Genomic DNA, 480 nt, shown 5'->3' on the forward strand with positions numbered 1-480 from the left:
ATTATAAATCTATTTTAATTATAATCTCTTCAAGTTTTAAGGATAAATATCAATAAAATATCAATTATTTTTTTATTGTCAGATAAGAAATACGCAATAAGAGATATATATAGGATATTAGATATATCGAAAAGTTTTTAAAGATTACTGAAAAATTCAATCATACTCGAATAATAGGAGATATTTGCGAATTTCGGATAATTTCGTTTAGAAAAACCGTCGGCGTTAAATTCGATTCGCTCGCCAGTCAATTTGACGGGAACAGCAGCAACGTCACCGAGCATCGATGAAAATTAATCACGAGGACGCGGGGCTTTTTATCGATCGTGAAAATTGACACGAGATCGCCGCGTCGCGCGTCGCGCGTCGCCGCCGCGCGCCGTCTCGCTCGTGCGAGACTGCGAAAATGATAGTGACGGAAGAATTTTTCTCGGCGGCATGACAAGCTGACAAAACATCAGAGACGCCGTTGCTGTGACA

The sequence above is a fragment of the Temnothorax nylanderi genome, unplaced genomic scaffold (assembly GCF_030848795.1).
Source record: "Temnothorax nylanderi isolate EJ_2023f unplaced genomic scaffold, tnyl_v1.0 TNYL_tig0993_pilon, whole genome shotgun sequence".
NCBI classification, from domain to species: domain Eukaryota; kingdom Metazoa; phylum Arthropoda; class Insecta; order Hymenoptera; family Formicidae; genus Temnothorax; species Temnothorax nylanderi.